We start from the raw sequence: 20,545 nt of genomic DNA, 5'->3' as shown, positions 1-20,545 counted from the left end.
GTTAGAGGCCTGCCCACCCATAGCCATCTAATAATTTTTGCCCAAGAAAGGATTGGGAAGGAAGATCAAAGCAAAGGCTTGGACATCTTTTCAACAACAACAACAACAAAAAACACAACAGACTCAAATTATCACAGTAGAAGTATAGGTCTTCCTTTTCCTAATATTTTGGGACTTTTTTTTTCTTTTTTCTTTTTTTTTTTTTGAGACAGAATCTTTCTCTGTTGCCCAGGCAGGCTGGAGTGCAGTGGTGTGATCTCGACTCACTGCAACCTCCGCATCATGGGTTCAAGTGATTCTCCTGCCTCAGCCTTCTGAGTATTTGGGATTATAGGTGCCCATCACCATACCAGGCTAATTTTTTGTGTTTTTAGTAGAGATGGGTTTTCACCATGTTGACCAGGGTGGTCTCTACTAAAAATACAAAAATTAGCTGGGTGTGGTGGCATGCACCTGTAGTCTCCACTACTTGGGAGGCTGAGGCAGGAAAATCGCTTGAACCCGGGAGGCAGAGATTGCTGTAAGCCAAGATCACGCCACTGCACTCCAGCCTGGTGACACAGCAAGACTCTGTCTCAAAAAAAAAAAAAAAAAAAAGAGGCCAGGCATGGTGGCTTATGCCTGTAATCCCAGCATTTTGGGGGGCCGAGGCGGGTGGATCACCCGAGGTCAGGAGTTCGAGACCAGCCTAGCCAACACGGTGAAACCCCTGTCTCTACGAAAAATACAAAAATTAGCCAGGCATGGTGGTGCGTGCCTGTAATCCCAGCTACTCAGGAGGCTGAGGTAGGAGAATCACTTGAACCCAAGAGGATTAGGCTGAAGTGAGCTGAGATCACGCCACTGCACCCCAGCCTGGACAACGGAGAGAAACTCTGTCTCAAAAAAAAAAAAAATTCTGTTTAAAAATACAAAATTAGCTGGGCATGGTGGCACATACCTGTAATCCCATCTACTCGGGAGGCTGAGGCAGGAGAATCACTTGAATCCAGGAAGTAGAGGTTGCAGAGAGCCGAGATTGCACCATTGCATTCCAGCCTGGGCGACAAGAGCAAAACTCCATCTCAGAAAAAAGGTGGCTAGAGGCAGTGGCTCATGCCTGTAATCCCAGTATCAGTACTTTGGAAGTCCAAGATGGGTAAATCACTTGAGCCCAGGAGTTTGCGACCAGCCTGGAAACAACATAGCAAGACCTCATCTCTACAAAAAATTTAAAAATTAGCTTGGCCGGGCGCGGTGGCTCAAGCCTGTAATCCCAGCACTTTGGGAGGCCGAGACGGGCGGATCACGAGGTCAGGAGATCGAGACCATCCTGGCTAACACGGTGAAACCCCGTCTCTACTTAAAAAAAATACAAAAAACTAGCCGGGCGAGGTGGCGGGCGCCTGTAGTCCCAGCTACTCGGGAGGCTGAGGCGGGAGAATGGCGTAAACCCGGGAGGCGGAGCTTGCAGTGAGCTGAGATCCGGCCACTGCACTCCAGCCCGGGAGACAGAGCGAGACTCCGTCTCAAAAAAAAAAAAAAAAAAAAAAAAAAAAAAATTACCTGGCGCAGAGGCCCACACCTGTCGTTTCAGCTACATGGGAGACTGAGGTGGGAGGATCACTTGAGCTCAAGAGGTAGAGGCTGTAGTGAACCAAGACCACACCACCGCCCTCAAACCTGGGCGACAGAGTAAGACCTTGTCTCAAAAACAAACAAACAAGAAACCCACAGCACATTAGGTCAGATACTTTTATAAAAAATTTTTTTAGGCCGGGCACAGTGGCTTATGCCTATAATCCCAGCACTTTGGGAGGCCAAGGCGGGTGGATCATGAGGTCAGGAGATCCAGACCATCCTGGCTAACACAGTGAAACCCTGTCTCTACTAAAAATACAAAAAATTAGCTGGACGTGGTGGCGGGTGCCTGTAGTCCCAGCTACTCGGGAAGCTGAGGCAGGAGAATGGAGCGAACCCGGGAGGCAGACCTTGCAGTGAGCTGAGATGGTACCACTGCACTCCAGCCTGGGCAAGAGAGCAAGACTCTGTCTAAAAAAAATTTAGAGTGAAAAAATAAAAAGACTGATGAGTCTGTGTTTCAAAAAAACTCTCCAAACTCCCAAACTGTTTTAAACTTTTTCCTCTACTCTCTCACTCTCTCCCCTCAGCCCCATTCACACACGTACTTTTTTTTTTTTTGAGACAGAGTCTTGCTCTGTCGCCCAGGCTGGAGTGCAGTGGCGCAATCTCGGCTCACTGCAAGCTCTGCCTCCCAGGTTCACACCATTCTCCTGCCTCAGCCTCCTGAGTAGCTGGGACTACAGGTGCATGCCACCACACCTGGCTAATTTTTGTATTATTAGTAGAGATGGGGTTTCACCATGTTGGTCAGGCTGGTCTCAAACTCCTGACCTCGTGATCTGCCTACCTCGGCCTCCCAAAGTGCTGGGATTACAGGTGTGAGCCACTGCACCCGGCCTAAACTTTTTTTTAAATTTTTTTTTTGAGACAGAGTCTCGCTCTGTCACCCAGGCTAGAGTACAGTGGCACGATCTCGGCTCACTGCAACCTCTGACTCCGGGGTTCAAGTAATTCTCCCACCTCAGACTCTCAAGAGTAGCTGGGATTACAGGTGTTCACCACTATACCCAGCTAATTTTTGTATTTTTAGTAGAGATGGGGTTTCTCCATGTTGGCCAGGCTGGTCTCGAACTCCTGACCTCAGGTGATCCACCCGCCTTGGCCTCCCAAAGTGCTGCGATTACAGGCATGAGCCACTGTGCTAGACAACACACTTCTTTTAAAGACAGGGTCTCACTCTGTCACCCAGCCTGGAGTGCAGTGGTGCAGTCATAGCTCACTTCAGCCTTGACCTCCCAGGCTCAAGCAAACCTCCCCCTCAGCCTCGCGAGTAGTTGGAACCACAGGCATGTGCCACCACACCTGCTAATTTTTGTATTTTTTTGAAGACATGAGGTCTCGCCATGTTGCCCAGGCTGGTCTTGAACTCCTGGGCTCAAGCAATCCACCAACCTCGGCCTTCCAAAGTGCTGGGACTACGGGTGTGAGTCATGGTACCTGGTCTGAATATTAAGTGATATTAGGGAATTAAATTTACTTTTTTCAGGTATAATAGTATTGTGAATATGCAGATAAACATCCTTATTTTTTGGAGATGCATGCTCACATACAAAGGGATAAAATGTCATAATCTCTTTAATATACTTTTAAATGATCCTACCAAATATAAGTACATACACATGCCAATATCATTGTTTGCCAATTTTCTTTTTTCTTCCTTTTAGAGACAGAGTCTTGGTCTGTTGCACAGGCTGGAGAGCAATGAGTGGCACAATCATGGCTCTCTGTAGCCTCGACCTTCTGGGCTCAAGCGATCCTTCCATCTCAGCCTCCCAAGTAGCTGGGACTACAGGTGCTTGGGACTACAGCTAATTTTTTAATTTTGTAGAGAAGCAGTCACCACCCAGGCTGGCCTCAAACTCCCGCACTCAAGCACTCCTTCTGCCTTGACCTCCCAAAGTGCTGGGATTACAGACATTAGCCACCATGCCTGACCAAAACTTTTAAAAGTTTTTTTTTGTTTTATGACAGTTCCTCTGCCTCTTTTAGAGGAAATCAACCCAGTGTGGAGCACAGGTATTCCCTGTGTGGCACTAGGAGACGGGACTTGCTCCCTGTTTCAAGGTGGTACCAGCTAATGCTGCAAGGCCCTTTGAAGAAGGCTGCCCCTTCCAATTTATTATCTGCCATCAGTAAATAACTGGGGATTATCAGCTGACATCTTTTTTTTTTTTTTTTTTTTTTTTTTTTTTGAGACGGAGTCTCGCTCTGTCGCCCAGGCTGGAGTGCAGTGGCCGGATCTCAGCTCACTGCAAGCTCCGCCTCCCGGGTTTACGCCATTCTCCTGCCTCAGCCTCCCGAGTAGCTGGGACTACAGGCGCCTGCCACCTCGCCCGGCTAATTTTTTTGTATTTTTTAGTAGAGACGGGGTTTCACCGTGTTAGCCAGGATGGTCTCGATCTCCTGACCTCGTGATCCGCCCGTCTCGGCCTCCCAAAGTGCTGGGATTACAGGCTTGAGCCACCGCGCCCGGCCTCAGCTGACATCTTTATCTTCACTACATTCTTTAGAGTTTAAGACAGGCAACAGTCAGCCTAGAATGTGACCCACTTCCACCTGAGGTTCACCCGACTGGGGGCAATAAAGTTTAACATTTCAAGAGTCAGCAGGTACTTTAACCCTTAGGATAATTTGTTTCTTTATATAGTCTTTGGAAAATGACACAACAATTAAAAAAAAGGCCGGGCGCGGTGGCTCAAGCCTGTAATCCCAGCACTTTGGGAGGCCGAGGCGGGTGGATCACGAGGTCAGGAAATCGAGACCCTCCTGGCTAACACGGTGAAACCCTGTCTCTACTAAAAATACAAAAAACTAGCCGGGCGCGGTGACGGGCGCCTGTAGTCCCAGCTATTCGGAGGCTGAGGCGGGAGAATGGCGGAAACCCGGGAGGCGGAGCTTGCAGTGAGCCGAGATCGTGCCACTGCACTCCAGCCTGGGCGACAGAGCGAGACTCCGTCTCAAAAAAAAAAAAAAAAAAATTAAAAAAAAAAATTAAAAAAAAAAAAAAAAAAACGCCAGGCATGGTGGCTCAGGAGGCAAAGGCTGCAGTGAGCCAAGATGACGCCAGTGCACGCCAGCCTGGGCAACACAGCGAGACCCTGTCCCCCACACACAAAAAAGGGAAAGTAGAATGCTAATGAAAAGAAAGTACTACAATAAACAAACTAACAGATGGACCTGTGATGCCAAAAACCAGGTACCCCTGTATGCCATTGGGCAGCAGAGTTCATGATAGGTCTGTGGCTGTTCTGACTGCCGGTAACACATCCACGTAACAAAGGAGGCCGGGCACAGTGGCTCACGCCTGTAACCCCAGCACTTTGGGAGGCTGAGGCAGGCGAATCACAAGGTCAAGACCAACCTGACCAACATGGTGAAACCTCATCTCTACTAAAAATACAAAAATTAGCCAGACGTGGTGACGCGCACCTGTAATCCCAGCTACTCAGGAGGCTGAGTCAGGAGCATCGCTTGAACCTGGGAGGCGTAGGTTGCAGTGAGCTGATATCATGCTACTGCACTCCAGCCTGGGCAACAGAGCAAGACTCCATCTCAAAAACAAAACAAACAAACAAAAAAAGCAACTCTGGAGTTGGAGCATCTCATTCCATCCTTCATGTTTCAAAACTTCCTTTTCATGTCACCTCTGATTTCTCTGCTCCACATTATGGATTATTTCTCCCTCCAACTCACTAATTCTGTAGTTGGTCTGCTATTTATCTTGTTTATTGTATATCTTTTTTTTTTTTTTAAGAGATGGGGTCTTGCAATATTTTTTTTTAGAGATGGGGTCTCGAACTCCTGGGCTAGGGTGATCCTCCCACCTTGGCCTCCCAAAGTATGTTAATTTTACATACTACTAATATGTAAACATTACATACTACTAGTTGTTGGTTTTTTTGAGACAGTCTCACGCTGTTGCCCAGGCTGGAGTGCAGGGGTGCAATCTCGGCTCCCTGCAACCTCCACCTCCTGGGTTCAAGCAATTTTCATGCCTCAGCCATCAGAGTAGCTGAGATTACAGGCGTGCACCACCACACTTGGCTAATTTTTGTATTTTTAGTAGAGACGGGGTTTTGCCATATTGGCCAGGTTGGTGTCAAACTCCTGGCCTCAAGTGATCCACCTGCTTTGGCCTCCCAAAGTGTTGGAATTACAGGCGTGAGACAGCGCACCTGGCTCCAAAAGCTTTTAAGGTTATTTCTGGGCTCTAGAATTTCCTCACAACCCAAATGATGCAAATTCCATCCATAAGTTGTTGGTGCAGGTTTGGGTGTACCCCACAAAGCCTGCAGCTCTGACTCTGGCCAATGGATAGAAATTTTACTCCTTGAACACTGACAAAAGAGCTCCAAGCAGCTCCTGGGTTTCTGTAGTGTGGCCGAAGCAAAGTAGAGATGGGGTTTCACCATGTTGGCCAGGCTGGTCCCGAACCCAACCTCGGGTGTAGAAGATGAGGTCAGAAAGTTGATGGAGCTAGACTGGGAGGACCTTGTTGGGTGGCCCTTGTAAGATGGAGTCTTTTACTCTGAGTGAAATGGCAGCTATTACAGGATCTTCAGAAGAGGGGAGACATGACATGACTCCTGATTTGGAAGGAATCTTCTGGCTGCTGTGTGGAGAGAGCCTGTAACAGGGCAAAAGTGGAAGCCAGGAGACCAGGTAGGAGACAGTTACGGTTGTCTAGGTAAAAGCCAATGGATGGAGTAGCAGTAAAGGTGTGAGACACAGATCCTGGTATCATTTCTAAGGTAGAGACAGTATGATTTGCTGACAAATTAGATGTAGCATGTGAGAACAGGACAGGAGTCAGGCAGATTCCAAGGGTCTAGCCTAAGCAACTGGCAGGTAGAGGTGTCACCTTGAGGGCCAGCACACTGGCCAGTGGGTAAGGATTCCAAGGATTCCTGTCTCCCATTTCTGTGGGGAGATAGACTGAAGCCAAGCCTTAGGAGACTCACTGCCTACAGTAGCTGAAGTAGCAGGCCAGTCTCTATTAGAGTAACTGCAAGCTGGGGAGTTCAGCCTAGGGGGCTGGGAAGGAGGACTGTTTATTACTGAAGTTGCTCCACTCCTAGTATGGAAATGGGGCCTAAAGAAATGAGGAAAATAGCATTTTGGGGTTGAGGTCTTTCAGCATCACCACTGCGAGGGAAAAGAAGTTCACATGACCATCTTCACCATGGCTATAGCTCAGTCTTACACCCTAAACCTGGAATGGCACCCACCACACGGGAGGATTTGGACCATACAAAGGGCGGGGGAATGCAGAAGAGACCCTTGGGGACAAGAAATGACACCAACAAAGCTGAGTGTGGTGGCATATGCCTCTTGGCCCAGCTACTGAGGAAGCTGAGGTGGGAGGATCACTTGAGCCCAGGAATTCAAGTCAGGCCTGGGCAACAGAGCATGACTCTATCTCTTCATTTATTTATTTAGAGACAAGGCTCACTCTGTTGCCCAGACTGGAGTGCAGTGGCACAATCATGGCTCACTGCAGCCTCAACTTCCAGGGCTCAAGCAATTCTCCCACCTCAGTCTCCCAAGTAGTGGAACCACAGGCATGCCAGCACACCTGGCTAATTTTTAAATTTTTTTGTAGGAACTAGATTTCACCGTGTTGCCCAGGCAGACTGGTCTCAAAAACTCTTGGGTTCAAGAGATCTGCCCACCACTGCCTCCTAAAGTGCTGGGATTGCAGGCGTGAGCCACCGCACTAGGCATCTTTTTTGTTAGAGACGGGATAGGCCGGGCTTGGTGGCTCAAGCCTGTAATCTCAGCATTTGGGGAGGCCAAAGCAGGTAGATCATTTGAGTTCAGGAGTTAGACACCAGTCAGGCAATATAGTGAAATCTTCACTGTATAAAAAATTTAAAAATCAGCTGGGCATGGCCAGGCACCGTGACTCACCTGTAATCCCAGCACTTTGGGAGACTGAGGCAGGCAGATCACAAGGTCAGGAGATCGAGACCATCCTGGCTAACATGGTGAAACCCCGTCTCTACTTAAAATACAAAAAATTAGCCAGGCATGGTGGCTGGCGCCTATAGTCCCAGTTACTCAGGAGGCTGAGGCAGGAGAATGGCGTGAACCGACAGGTGGAGCTTGCAGCGAGCTGAGATCGTGCCACTGCACTCTAGCCTGGGTGACAGAGCAAGACTCTGTCTCAAAAAAAAAAAAAATTAGCTGGGCATGATGGAGCACCTGTAGTTCCAGCTACTTGGGGAGGCTGAGGTGGGAAGATCACTTGAGCCCAGGAATTCAAGTCAGGCCTGGGCAACAGAGCATGACTCTATCTCTTCATTTATTTATTTAGAGACAAGGCTCACTCTGTTGCCCAGACTGGAGTGCAGTGGCACAATCATGGCTCACTGCAGCCTCAACTTCCAGGGCTCAAGCAATTCTCCCACCTCAGTCTCCCAAGTAGTGGAACCACAGGCATGCCAGCACACCTGGCTAATTTTTAAATTTTTTTGTAGGAACTAGATTTCACCGTGTTGCCCAGGCAGACTGGTCTCAAAAACTCTTGGGTTCAAGAGATCTGCCCACCACTGCCTCCTAAAGTGCTGGGATTGCAGGCGTGAGCCACCGCACTAGGCATCTTTTTTGTTAGAGACGGGATAGGCCGGGCTTGGTGGCTCAAGCCTGTAATCTCAGCATTTGGGGAGGCCAAAGCAGGTAGATCATTTGAGTTCAGGAGTTAGACACCAGTCAGGCAATATAGTGAAATCTTCACTGTATAAAAAATTTAAAAATCAGCTGGGCATGGCCAGGCACCGTGACTCACCTGTAATCCCAGCACTTTGGGAGACTGAGGCAGGCAGATCACAAGGTCAGGAGATCGAGACCATCCTGGCTAACATGGTGAAACCCCGTCTCTACTTAAAATACAAAAAATTAGCCAGGCATGGTGGCTGGCGCCTATAGTCCCAGTTACTCAGGAGGCTGAGGCAGGAGAATGGCGTGAACCCGACAGGTGGAGCTTGCAGCGAGCTGAGATCGTGCCACTGCACTCTAGCCTGGGTGACAGAGCAAGACTCTGTCTCAAAAAAAAAAAAAATTAGCTGGGCATGATGGAGCACCTGTAGTTCCAGCTACTTGGGGAGGCTGAGGTGGGAAGATCACTTGAGCCCAGGAGGTCAAGGCTGCAGTGAGCTGCAATCTTGCCACTGTACTCAAGCCTGAGCAACAGAGTGACACGCTGTCTCAAAAAGAAGAGAGGGTATGCCGGGTGCAGTGGCTCACATCTATAATCCCAACACTTTGGGAGGTGGGTGGATCACTTGGAGTCAGGATTTTGAAACCAGCCTGGCCAACATGGTGAAACCCTATCTCTACTACTCAAAAAATAAATAAAAATAAAAAAGAGGTTATCTATTTACAAACGAGGAAATTGTTATGGGAATGACTGAGGAACTTAGCCAAAGTTAACCTAGCAGTAAGTGTTCAGTCTGGCTCCTGAATCTTTTTGAAACAGTGTCACTCTGTCACCCAGCCTAGAGTGCAGTGGTACCATCTTGGTTCACTGCAGCCTCCACCTCTCGGGTTCAAGCAATTCTCATGCCTCAGCCTCCTGAGTAGCTGGGATTACAGGTGCATGCCACCATGCCTGGTTAACTGTATGTATGTATGTACGTATGTATGTATGTATGTATATATTTTGAGACATAGTTTTATTCTTGTTGCCCAGGCTGGAGTGTAATGGCACGATCTCAGCTCACTGCAACCTCTGCCTGCCAGGTTGAAGTGATTCTCCTGCCATCAGCCTCCCGAGTAGTTGGGATTACAGGTGCATGCCACCACACCTGGCTAATTTTTTTTTTTTTTTTGTATTTTTAGTAGAGACAGGGTTTCGTCATGTTGGCCAGGCTGGTCTTGAACTCCTCATCTTAGGTGATCCACCCGCCTTGGCCTCCCAAAGTGCTGGGATTACAGGCGTGAGCCACCACACCCGGCCCTAGTTATATTTTCTGTACAGGCAGGGTTTCGTCATGTTGGCCAGGCTGGTCTCAAACTCCTGGCCTCAAGTCATCCACTTGCCTCAGCCTCCCAAAGTGCTGGGATATAGGTGTGAGGCAATACGCCAGGCTGGGCTCCTGAATCTTGACCAGTCCCTTATACTTCCTCTGTGATACTGTCATTTTAAATAGTCAAGTGTCATACAAATAGAACTCCTGATATATACTACCCAGACATACACATCAGCTTATAAAGATACATTCCGAAGATTTGTTTTTTTTTCTTTTTGAGATGGAGTCTCGCTTTGTCACCCTGGCTGGAGTGCAGTGGCACAACCATGGCTCACTGCAACCTCTGCCTCCTGGGTTCAAGCAATTCTCCTGACTCAGCCTCTGTAGTTCAGCAGCTGAGATTAGACACATGCTACCATGCTTCGCTAGATTTTTCTATTTTTAGGGGAGACGAAGTTGCACCATGTTGGCCAGGCTGCTCTTGAACTCCTGACCTCATGTGATTTGCTCGCCTCAGCTTCCCAAAGTGCTGGGATTACAGGCATGAGCCATCTCACCCGGCCGGAAGTCATTTTTTTTTGAGATGGTCTCCCCTTCTTGTTGCCCAGGCTGAAGTGCAGTGGCACGATATCGGCTCACTGCTACCTCCACCCCCCAGGTTCAAGCAATTCTCCCGCCTCAGCCGCCCCAGTACCTGGGACTACAGGCACACGCCACCACAGCTGGCTAATTTTCACATTTCTATTAGATACGGGGTTTCACCACATTGGCCTGGCTGGTCTCCAACTCCTGACCTCGTGATCCACCCACCTTGGCCTCCCAAAGTGCTGGGATTACAGGCAGGAGCCCAGCCCCCTTTTGTATTTTTTTTTTTTTAAGAGATGGAGTTTCACCATGTTGGCCAGGTTGGTCCCAAACCCCTGACCTCAGGTGATCAGTCTGCCTCAGCTGCAATTACAGGCATGAGCCACCATGCCAGACCCTGAAGTTTTTTATGTCCACAGATATGTCTGGAAGGGTGGACTCCAAATGAACTACAGGAAAATACATGAACAAAAAAAGTTGCATGCCAGGCATGGTGGCTCAGGCCTAGAATCCTAGCACTCACTTTCAGACACCGAGGCTGGCGATCACCTGAGTTCGGCAGACCAGCCTGACCAACATGGAGGAACCCCTGTCCCTACTAAACACACAAAAAACTAGCTGGGCGCGGTGGCGGGTGCCTGTAGTCCCAGCTACTGAGGAGGCTGAGGCAGAAAAATGGCGTGAACCTTGGAGGTAGAAGTTGCAGTGAGTCGAGATCGCGCCACTGCACTCCAGCCTGGGCAACAGAGCGAGACACCATCCCCCCCCCAAAAAAAAAAAAGAAAAATGTTGTTTCCTGTGTCTGGTGGATCATTCCATGTTTATAAAGTTCAAAAGATATACAAAATTAAAATGATATATTGTTTAGGAATGCACTCAGTAAAACTACTAAGAAAAGCCAGAGGATATGCCCAGTTAATTCTCCAAGTAGGAAGGAAAAAGTGAAATTGGCCGGGCGCGGTGGCTCAAGCCTGTAATCTCAGCACTTTGGGAGGCCAAGACGGGCGGATCACGAGGTCAGGAGATCGAGACCATCCTGGCTAACACGGTGAAACCCTGTCTCTACTAAAAATACAAAAAACTAGCCGGGCAAGGTGGCGGGCGCCTGTAGTCCCAGCTACTCGGGAGGCTGAGGCAGGAGAATGGCGTAAACCCGGGAGGTGGAGCTTGCAGTGAGCTGAGATCCGGCCACTGCACTCCAGCCTGGGTGACAGAGCGAGACGCTGTCTCAAAAGAAAAAAAAAAAAGAAAAAGTGAAATTGAATCACACAGGTTTGCTTCAAAGTTATTGGTAATGTTCCGGCTGGGCACATTACTTGAGGTCAGGAGTTCAAAACCACCCTGGTCAATATGGTGAAACCCCCATCTCTTTAAAATAAGGTGTGTAGCTGTAGCCCCAGCTACTGGGAACGCTGAGGCACGAAAACCACTTGAACCCAGGAGGGACAGGCTGCAGTGAGCCAAAATTGCACCACTATATTCCAGCCCAGGTAACAGGGTGTAACTGTCTCCAAAAAAAAAAAAAAAAAAAAAAGGTGGCTAATTATGTAGCCTTGTAGATACTTTACAATCATTAAAAAAGCTAAAATTCGGCCAGGCTCAGTGGCTCACGCCTGTAATCCCAACACTTTGGGAGGCTGAGGCAGGCGGATGGTTTAAGATGGGTGGATCACCTGAGATCAGGAGTTTAAGACCAGCCTGGCCGACATGGTGAAACCTTGCCTCTACTAAAAATACAAAAAATAGTTGAGGGAGGTGGCAGGTGCCTGTAATTCCAGCTACTCAGGAGGCTGTGAGGCAGGAGAATCACTTGAACTCAAGACGCAGAGGTTACAGTGAGGTGAGATTTTACCATTGCACTCTAGCCTGGGTGACAAGGGCGAAACTCCACCTCCCCTCCACCAAAAAAAAAAAAAACACACACACACACACAACTCAAATGACTGTCAAAAGTCTAGTGTATTATACATAATACTGCGTCACCCAACCAGGAATCTCTAATATTAGGGTTAAGGTCGGGTACAGCCTAACTCTTAACATTAACTCACAGGGCTTCACCTTTCACTTCCCTTAATCTTTTTTTTTTTTTTTTTGAGACAGCTGACTGGAGTGCAGTGGCATGATCTCTGCTCACTGTAACCTCCAACTCCCTGGTTCAAAGCCATTCTGCCGCCTCAGCCTCCCAAGTAGCTTGGGATTACAAGGCATGCATCACCACACCCAGCTAATTTTTGTATTTTTTTTTTTTAGTAGAGACAGGGTTTCACCGTGTTGGCCAGGATAATCTCGATCTCCTGACCTTGTGACCCACCCACGTTGGCCTCCCAAAGTGCTGGGGTTACAGGTATGAGCCACTGTGCCCAGCCCCCTTAATCTTTTTGTACCTTTTCACTTAGACCAAACCATGTCTTGTTTACTTTAAAATGTTTTATTAGAATTATTTTGATAAAAGCAAATACTTGTATATAAGACAAATATAGGAAATAGAAGCTCTCTATTTGAAGTGCCCCCTAATTTTCAGGCATTCTTCCCCCAATAAGGTGACAGCTGCTCACACAGGGTAATACAGGAAAGTTGTCAGTTCTTAGGATCTGCCCAGCACCAGGTAGAAGATATTCTTTGTGTCAGCAAATTCCTGAAAATTCATAAAAAGAACATTAGAACCATATAGGATGTACCAATAAAAATGAACGATTTCATGTCCTTTGCAGAAACATGGATGCAACCAAAGGCCATGATCCTCAGGTGAATCAATAAAGAACAGAAAACCAGATACCATATGTTCTCACTTGCAAGTGGGAGCTAAACGTTGAGTATACATTGAACCCAAGTAACGAAACTGCACATAATACCCCCTAAATCTACAACAAAAGCTGAGGCTGGGCATGGTAGCTCACGCCTGTCAATTCCAACACTTTGGGAGGCCAAGACAGGAGAATCACTTGAGCCCAGAAGTTTGAGACCCAGCTTGAGCACCATAGTAGAACCCTGTATCTACAGATTTTTTTTTTTGAGATGGAGTATTGCTCTGTCACCCAGGGTGAAGCGCAATGGTGCCATATCAGCTCACTGCAACCTCCACCTCCCAGGTTCAAGCTACTCTCCTGCCTCAGCCTCCTAAGTAGATTACAGACAGGCACCTGCCACCACGCTCAGCTAATTTTTGTATTTTTAGTAGAAACAGGTTTTCACCATGTTGGCCAGGCTGGTCTTCAACTCCTGACTTCAGGTGATCCACCCACCTCAGCCTCCCAAAGAGGCAGCGATTACAGGCATGAGGCACTGCACCCATCCTCAAAATTTTTTAAAAAAAATTAGCCAGGGATAGGCTGGGCGAGGCTTGCAGTGAGCCGAGATCGCCCCAATGCATTCCAGCCTGGGCGACAGAGACTTGTCTCAAAAAAAAAAAAAAAAAAAAAAAAAGTCAAATAGTGGTGCATGCCTGTAGTCATTAGCTACTCCAAGGGTGAGGTGAGAGGTGAGCTTCCACCCAGGAGGTTGAGGCTGCAGTGAGCTGTAATTGTAGCACTGCACTCCAGCCTGGGTGAGAGCAAGACTGTCTCAAAAAACAGAACAAAATTGTCACACTATGGCTCACACCTGCAATCCCAGCACTTTGGGAGGCCAAGGTGGGCAAATCACCTGAGATTAGGAGTTCGAGACCAACATGGTGAAAACTCCATCTCTATTAAAAATACAAAATTAGCTGAGCATGGTGGTACATGCCTATAATCCCAAGTACTCGGGAGGCTGAGAGGCAGGAGAATCACTTGAACCCGGGAGGCAGAGGGTGCAGTGAGCTGAGAATGCGCCACTGCACTCCAGCCTGGGCAACAAAGCGAAACTCCATCTCAAACAAAAAACAAAAATACATGTTGCGGGCTAGGCGCGGTGGCTAACACCTGTAATCCCAGCACTTCGGGAGGTCGAGACAGGTGGATCTCTTGGTCAGGAATTTGAGACCAGACTGGCCACCATGGTGAAACCCTGTCTCTATTAAAAATACAAAAATTAGGCCGGGCGCGGTGGCTCAAGCCTGTAATCCCAGCATTTTGGGAGGCCGAGACGGGCGGATCACGAGGTCAGGAGATCGAGACCATCCTGGCTAACCCAGTGAAACTCCATCTCTACTAAAAAATAGAAAAAAAAACTAGCCGGGCGAGGTAGCGGGCGCCTGCAGTCCCAGCTACTCGGGAGGCTGAGGCAGGAGAATGGCATAAACCCGGAGGCGGAGCTTGCAGTGAGCTGAGATCTGGCCACTGCACTCCAGCCTGGGCAGCAGAGCGAGACTCCCTCTCAAAAAAAAAACAAAAAAACAAAAAAAAGCAACAACAAAAAAAACAAACAAAAATTAGCCGGGCCTGGTGGTGCATGCCTGTAATCCCAGCTACTTGGGAGGCTGAGGCAGGAGAATTGCTTGAACCTAGGAGGCAGAGGCTGTAAGTAAGCTGATATGGCGTACCATATCATAAGAGTGTACCACTGCACTCCAGCCTGGATGACAGAATGAGTCTCAAAAAACACACAAAACATGTTGGGGTGGGGCACAGTAGCTCACTGAGGCAGGAGTTGAAGACCAGCCTGTGCACAAAGTGAGACCCTGTAATACAGTTTAGATCTGTCTCCCCACCAAATCTCATATTGAATTGTAATGGATCACCGGGATGGATTCTTCATCAATGGCTTAAGTACCATCCTGTTGATGCTGTGCTCATGACAATCAGTTCTCTAGAGATCAGTTTATTAAAAAGGTAAGGAAACTCCCCGCCATTGCTGCTGCTCTGGCCTGCTACATCCCCACTTTCCTCTGTACCTTATGCAATATAAAGTATGATGAGGCCTCCCCAGAGGCTGAGCAGATGCCAGCACCATGCTTCACGTACATCCTGCAGAACCATAGCCAATCAAACCTCATCATGTAAGTAACTGGCCATAAAAACATGAATTACAGGAGATTCTAGGCAGGATGAGTGAGGGTGGATCAGGTGGGTTCAAAGATCCTCAGAGAAAAGCTCAGAGACTCTAGTCCAACCAGATCATCATTACCAGTCCGACTGAGCCAAAACAAAGGATACTCACCATAGCAACGAAGGAGAACAGGCATGGCTCTCCACCTCTCCCAGCCTGAAGGTTAAGTCGCAGGAATCACTGTCTAAGCATGACAGCCATACAAAGCTTCTTTCCACGAGGGGGAGGTTCCAAACCTTAGGCCTTCACTCAGGTTAGTGCAGAATCTGTGAGGCAGCACTGTCCCTGGCTGGGCTTCCAGAGCTCACATTCTAACAAGGTGAAAACAAGACAATTTGAGAATAAGCAGAATTATGGCTCTTCCATTGGTCCCTCTTAGAAACCCAAGTATCCAGTTCCCTAAATGAGTCAGAACTTAGTTTTGACATCATGACCAGCATCAGAGACTCTAGTCTGTGAAATCATCATTCCCAATTAGGGAGATCTGGATCAAGGGAAGCCCTTCTGGAAAGAGATCTAGTACATTCAAAGAAAGCACAACAGTCCCGATATATATTGGTCTAACAAATGAGTCCAAGAATGGACGTTAGAAAGGGAGTAGTAGAAAGTAATTTAAAACTGCAGAGAACAGCTCCTTTGGGAAGTCTCAGTGTACTCCTAGTTTACAGTAGAAATGAGTGGAGGAGTCAGGTTACCCAACCTTCAACAAAAATACGGGGATTTATTAAAACGTAAAAATATAGGCTAGGCAAGGTGGCTCACGCCTGTAATCCCAGCACTTTGGGAGGCCGAAGCAGGTGGATCACCTGAGTTTGAGACCAGTCTGACCAACATGGAGAAACCCCGTCTCTACTAAATACAAAATTAGCAGGGAGCCGTGGCACATGCTTGTCATCCCAGCTACTCGAGAGGCTGAGGCAGGAGAATCGCCTGAACCCAGGACGCAGAGGCTGCAGTTAAGTGTAGATTATGCCACTGTACTCCAGCCTAGGCAACAGAGTGAGACTCTCTCCCCCGGTCCCCCAAAACAGTAAAAACACAACAGTCAAAAGGAAAATGATGTAAACCAAAAAGTAGTCTCTAGAAAGTCACCAACACCAGGTGCAGCGACTCACCCCTGTAATTCCAGCACTTTGGGAGACAGAGGCAGGACGACTGTTTGAGCCCAGGATTCGAGACCAGCCTGGACAACATGGTAAAAGCCTGTTTCTGTTAAAAAAAAAAAACACTAAACATTAGCCAGGCGTGGTGGTAGCACGTGCCTGCAGTCCCAGGAGGCTGAGGAGGAAAGACCACTCGAGCCCTGAGGGTGGATGCTGCAGGGAGATCCTGGTATTGTGCTCCAGCCTAGGCGACGGAGAAAACAGTCTCAAAAACAAAATAGCAAAAACAAATTAATGGAAGTCACCAGCTGTGGTACGTGGATAGCTCAAAAAAGAAAAAAGTGGCAGGGCGCAATGGCTCACGAGGTCAGGAGATGGAGACCATCCTGACCAACACGGTGAAACCCCTCATACTAAAAATACAAAAATTAGCCGAGTGTGGTGGGGCGGGCCTGTAGCCCCAGCTAGTCGGGAAGCTGAGGCAAGACAATCGACTGAACCCGGGAGGCAGAGGCTGCAGTACTGTGTTCTTGCCACTGCACTCCAGCCAGGGTGACAGGGAGACAGTCTCAAAAAAAAAAAAAAAAAAGGGGGGCAGGAAGGCGCATAATGCCCCATGAACGAAAGCCTGCTTGGGAACAAAGCATTCCCAAGAAGCACTCAAAAGGCTCTCGCACCTAATACTCACCTTTACTCAAGGATAACACAGCGATGAACGTCTTACAATTCCTAACGGGGAAATGAAACACAGGAACAAAAGATTAGAGATCTTGGCCATGAACTCCTCGTTGAGCCCGGTCTAGGAATGTTGGACCGAGGGGCGGTCAGAGCGCTGCGGTGATGGCGTCAGCGACACACTCAGAGTCACCGGGGGTCATCATCACTCCCCTCCTCTCCCCGGGCGACCGCCACCCCCATTTTACAATCACTCGCACAACCCCACTCACAGCTGTGATGTCGCGATTAGTCAGCAGGGGCTGTGGCGCCGCTAGCCGAATTCCAAGGAGACCCACCAGAAACTCTCTAGTGTGGCAACGGTAGTTCACCCAGCTCGACTGGGGACCGCGCTCTCCTCCCTCGGCCAGGCCGCGACGTACCCGCCCGCTGGCTGCTGCGCAAAGGCAGCGCAGGCCATTAGGATTCCCTGCTCCCCCTCACTAAATAGCCGGGCCTGCAGCAAGCGGTAGGAGAACATTACAGCTCCTCTCGCAGCAACCCACGAGCCCACACCGCAGAAAGGACTAAAACGCTGAGGCCGGGGCTATTTATAGCGGCGCCGGGTCGGGGGCCTGACGGCTATGGCTGTTTTCTTATCTGCCTGGCTAAACGCGCGGCATTTTCCCCGTTGTTCATCCACATAGAACTACAACAAAGTGAAAGAAAGGCCAGGAAAGTATGTTTCACCCCCTTCTGGGCAAATATTCGGAGATGCTTTCTGAATTTTGAAAAACAAAAACAGGGACCTGTCTGGCCAGGCGGAAAAAAGTCCCTGGCGCCAGCAGCCAGCCGGATGCTGTTCATAAGCCGCTTCCCAGGAGCCCATGGTCGTTTAATGACCTTGGGACTCCGCCCGAGCGCGCGCGCAGCTGCGCCAATTTAGGGTCCAGCTGCCCCAGCTTAGGGTCCACCTGCCCCAGTTCAGGGTCCAGCTACCCTGACACTCCGCACTCCATTCCCCCAGCGAAATCTGAATTCGTCTCCCAGCTCGATCCCGCAGACTGTCAGGCCCCTTAAGCTTCAATTAAACAAAACAAAAACCAAAAACACAAAAGCCAGGTTGGGCGTAATAGGTCACTCCTGTGATCTCAACACTTTGGACAGGCCTAGGCAGAGGATCACTTGAGGCCCGGAGTTCGAGACCAGCCTGAGCAAATAGTGACAACCCCCGTCTCTATTTTTTTAAAAAATAAATAAATAACAGTATTTTTGAAACTCATAAATCATTTCAAATCCCACCTTTCTGGACCCTTTCCTATCGCCCTCATTTATAAACGTGTATGATGTTTGGTGATGCGTGTTGTGTGTGTTGGTATCTTTCTTCATCGCCCAGACTGGAGTGCAATGGCACCATCTCGACTCACTGCAACCTCCGCTTCCTTGGTTCCAGCGATTTTCCTGCCTTGGTCTCCCAAGTAGTGGGGATTACAGGTGCACACCGCCATGCCTGGCTAATTTTTATATTTTTAGTAGAGTCAGGATTTCACCATGTAAGCCAGGCTGGTCTCGAACTCCTGACCTCAGGTTATCTGCCTGCCTAGGCCTCCACAAAATGCTGGGATTACAGGCGTGAGCCACCAAGCCCAGCCTGATTTAGAGTAGATATCTCTAGGCTCAGTTTTGGGGAGGAAGTGTTAGGGACACCTAGCTGATAGGTCAGGAAGAACACCTTCAGGAAAGGCTTGTGTGGGAGGACAATCCATTACCGTAATCTTCTCAGCTTTATGCTGTGCAGCCTTTTTCTCCTTTCCTCATATATTTGCTATTTTTCAGAGTATTCATGAAAAAGGACAAAGAGGCTACTGTTCGTAATATCTAGGGTAAAACCATCATTTAGAACCGGACACGAACTACTAAATGCCAACAATATTCAGGCAGGCAGTGGGGAAAAAAATCTTTGGCTCCTAAGCCATCACTTGTTGCTCTCTAATTTGACCTTGGATGCAGCTCAAGTGACCACTTCCATATGCTAAATTGTCAAAAAGGTTCTAGAGTACCTAATATAGAGGAGAATGGGATGAGGATTACAGAGGTGATACAAAGAACCTGACTCATCTTTCCTTTACCGCCATAGCCCCAAACTCTCATTCCTCTGGACCCTCACTTGGATAATTGCAGCTAGGGTGACCATAGCTGAAAATGTTAGTCTACCTCACAGTTCTGCTCAAAACGATCTTAGAACTTTTTAAGTGAGGCTATTCAGACAAAATACTTTATTTTAAAAGGAGGCAACAAAAGCTAAATTAGTCTAAATAATTTGACTTGGTCACCCAAGTTGGGATTTGCAGAGCCATAGTGTGAACCTCCACTTCATTGTTGCTGTTTTGCCCATCCCGCAAGTTTTATTTCTTATTTATTTTATCTTTTTCTGTTTTTTGAGACGCAGTTTTGCTCTTGTTGCCCAGACTGGACCGCAGTGGTGTGATCTCAGCTCACGGCAACCTCCACTTCCCAGGTTCAAGCAATTCTCCTGCCTCAGCCTCCGTAGTAGCTGGGATTACAGGGATTTGCCACCAAGCCCAGCTAATTCTTTTTTTTTTTTTTTTTTTGACATGCAGTCTCTAGCCCAGGCTGGAGTGCGCTGGCATGATTTTGGCTCACTGTAACCTCCACCTCCCAAGTTCAAGCAATTTTCCTGCCTCAGCCTCCCCAGTGGCTGGGATTATAGGCGTCCACCACCATGCCCAGCTAATTTTTTTTTTTTTTTTTTTTGAGACGGAGTCTCGCTCTGTCGCCCGGACTGGAGTGCAGTGGCCGGATCTCGGCTCACTCCAAGCTCCACCTCCCGGGTTTAGGCCATTCTCCTGCCTCAGCCTCCCGAGTAGCTGGGACTACAGGCTCCCAGCTAATTCTTTTTTTTTTTTTTTTTTTTTTTTGGAGACAGAGTCTCACTCTGTCTGTCGCCCAGGTTGGAGTGCAGTGGTGCAGTCTTGGCTTGCTGCAACCTCTGCCTCCCGGGTTCAGGCGATTCTCCTGCTTCAGCCTACCGAGTAGCTGGGACTATAGGCTCGTGCCACCACACCTGCCTTTTTTTTTTTTTTTAGTAGAGACAGGGTTTCGCCATGTTGGCCAGGCTGGTCTTGAACTCCTGACCTCAGGTGATCCACCAGCCTCAGCCTCCCAAATCCCAAAGTGCTGGGATTACAGGCATGAGCCACGACGCCCAGCCAGCTAATTCTATTGTTTTTTGTGGAGATGGGGTTTCGCCATGTTGGCCAGGCTGGTTTCGAACTCCAGACCTCAAGTGCTCCACCTGCCTCAGCCTCCCTAAATTCTGGGATTATAGGCATGAGCCATCGCACCTGGCCCATTTTATTTGATTTTTAAATTCTTTTTGTAAATTGACAAACTTTAGTTGTATATATTAGGTACAAAGTAATTAACTATTAACACAATATAGAGTAATTAAATCAAGCTAATTAACGTATCACTGCAAATACTTTTGTGATAAGAACATTTGAAATTTTTTTTATTTTTATTTTTTTGAGACGGAGTCTCGCTCTGTTGTCCAGGCTAGAGTGCAGTGGCGTGATCTCAGCTCAGCTTCTGCCTCCCAGGTTCAAGCAATTCTCCTGTCTC

The 20,545-nt window shown here is 48.2% G+C and overlaps 2 non-coding genes and 1 pseudogene across 3 annotated transcripts; all 3 read right to left on the bottom strand.

The window, feature by feature from the left end:
- Positions 1-12,587: 12,587 nt before the first annotated feature.
- Positions 12,588-17,509, bottom strand: LOC117086966 (annotated as a pseudogene). Its single transcript, XR_004438634.1, has 3 exons — positions 17,228-17,509; positions 15,258-15,503; positions 12,588-12,813 (listed from the first exon to the last, which is right to left on the bottom strand). The product of XR_004438634.1 is annotated as an uncharacterized LOC117086966 (transcript).
- Positions 15,552-15,618, bottom strand: LOC117088882. The gene has a single exon (XR_004439399.1). It is a non-coding gene; the product is annotated as a small nucleolar RNA SNORD52 (small nucleolar RNA).
- On the bottom strand, positions 17,072-17,134 carry LOC117088884. Its single transcript, XR_004439401.1, has one exon. It is a non-coding gene; the product is annotated as a small nucleolar RNA SNORD48 (small nucleolar RNA).
- Positions 17,510-20,545: the final 3,036 nt, after the last annotated feature.

The sequence above is a fragment of the Trachypithecus francoisi genome, unplaced genomic scaffold (genome assembly GCF_009764315.1).
Source record: "Trachypithecus francoisi isolate TF-2019V2 unplaced genomic scaffold, Tfra_2.0 Lachesis_group10, whole genome shotgun sequence".
NCBI classification, from domain to species: Eukaryota; Metazoa; Chordata; class Mammalia; order Primates; family Cercopithecidae; genus Trachypithecus; species Trachypithecus francoisi.
The sequence above is the reverse complement of the archived record's forward strand: the minus strand, read 5'-3'. Positions and strand labels throughout refer to the sequence as shown.